Source organism: Pinus tabuliformis, chromosome 2_2, assembly GCF_031772625.1.
Source record: "Pinus tabuliformis cultivar Carrire ecotype Pingquan chromosome 2_2, CPIR1, whole genome shotgun sequence".
NCBI lineage: Eukaryota > Viridiplantae > Streptophyta > Pinopsida > Pinales > Pinaceae > Pinus > Pinus tabuliformis.
The window spans coordinates 673,205,911-673,207,914 of NC_142300.1; the positions used below are offsets into that span (position 1 = coordinate 673,205,911).

Here is a 2,004-nt window from a genome sequence, read left to right on the forward strand (position 1 = left end):
TTTGTACTCAATCTGAAAAATTAGGCAGACAACATAATTGATTTCAAGAGATTAACTCTGATGTCTAATCAATAACATATAGATATAATCATAATGATATCAAGATTTATGACTAAGATACTCGGAAATGTTTAAAGAATCTGTAAATGTCTTTCATTTCCATGAAGGAGTACGTGTTCAAATAAACACCATATCATATGAATAGAAAGCCTACGTACCTGCTAGCCCTTCCATCTGGCCTTATTGTTTCTGTTATATGGCTATACTTGCATGTAATAGTCAGAGACATTTCAATCAGGACCTCATCAGAATTTGGAATGCTGATAAACTTCTCTGCCATTTTCTTTGGGATCCCATTTGCAGAATGTTGTTTGTCACCCCCTTCTCCATGATGTCTGAGTACAGAGACTTTGAAGATCTCTATACGATTATTTCTGCTTACTCCACTTCAACAAACTGTAGACCGGTAGAAAAATAGAAATCAATGGTGCAATCTATGAACACCAGTGGGAAGATGAGTTGGGCTGGTGCAAAAAGTCCATCAATGAAAGAGGATGATCAAGCTCCATTATCAACAAAGAAGAGTTGAAGAGTTGCCATGATGAAAAAATACATGTATGGACTGAAAGGGCTAGGAGGAGTAAAATGAATTGTATGCTCAATACCCTAAAGTCTCTGTTACTTGAGGGTCTCAATTCAAAGGTAGTACTTGATGATTGTTGTCTGGAATAACAGTTTAAGACACTAATATAGGCCATGAGCTAAGCAAATGAGTTTAAAATAGATTTTCATGAGTGTACAGACATGCTAGATTCAGATTGCAGAATTGATAGATTCTTATCAAAGCTGATGTTCTAGAGGTTCTAGACACTGAATTGCTGAAGTATTTCTTTCTCAAGTGGACAAAGGAAGAATTTTTGATAAGGCCATTGATTATATCAAGACCATCCAAACTGCCTTGAAAGATATGCAAGCCCAACAATTAGAATGTCTCAAAATTCTCTTGGTATTCACATCCTTCCTTCAGTTCCAGTAACATCATCACATCCAAGTCTATAGATTCTTAGATCCAAACTTTTGGGTGGCCTGGCTTTCATCACAAAATGGGCCCCTGAGAAGACTGGTTTTCTTCCCAAATTATTTTCTATCATGGATGCCAATCAACTGGAGATTGTAAATTGCACCATAAACGTTGTTGGATCCAACATGGTATATACCCTTTATGCTAAGGTAAGTAACAGTTCTGAACTAAACCGTGGAAATACTTTACTATCCTTTTACCAGCTACGATATTTGATACATTCTAGGAGCTATGTATACTGATGGTGTTATTTTCCAGAAATTCCTAATCGGATTTTCTTTGTTATATATAGAACTACTTCCTGAAGTGTGCTTTCTTTGATTTTTTTTTTAGTCAAAAAACAATAACCAGCAAGTCACAGCCAAGGACTTGAGCTGTACCATAGATGAACTTAATACCACCATAGCTGGTCCTGAAGAACATACCTTACAAAAGGCTGGCAACAGATAATCTCTGTGGATATCCCAACCAGTGGATTTCTGCTCTAAGAGCGATGATTTGTTTTTTTTCTTTCATTTGTGCAATTTCTCTGCAAAATATATCCATTCCCAGGCTGGGATGCATACCTCAAACTACTTCTGACATTCGTTGCAGTTTTATGACACTTTGTGGCTGGGATGCATATCGATAAACTATAACCATTCCAAGGATGTGATGCATACTTCAAACTTCTGACAATGGTTTTCCTGAAAATCCAATGCACTTTTATAATACGTTGTGGTAAGTAACTAGCGGGTTCGGAACTTCAAGCCCCTGTAAGAGCACGGATGCCTATTAGTCTAATAAGCAGAGAGTTACTGCAAATCTAGATGAAAATCATTAATTTTTGTATTGAGCTATTATCTGTGTACCTCAATGTGCTTTTCCACTGAGGTGAGAAAATACTAAAGATTTGAACATAAATACAACATACAATCATAGCA

The 2,004-nt window shown here is 36.5% G+C and overlaps 1 pseudogene; it reads left to right on the forward strand.

Annotated features, from left to right (window-relative positions):
* Positions 1–364: 364 nt before the first annotated feature.
* LOC149194434 (uncharacterized) lies at positions 365–1,673 on the forward strand (annotated as a pseudogene).
* The last annotated feature ends 331 nt before the right edge of the window (positions 1,674–2,004 follow it).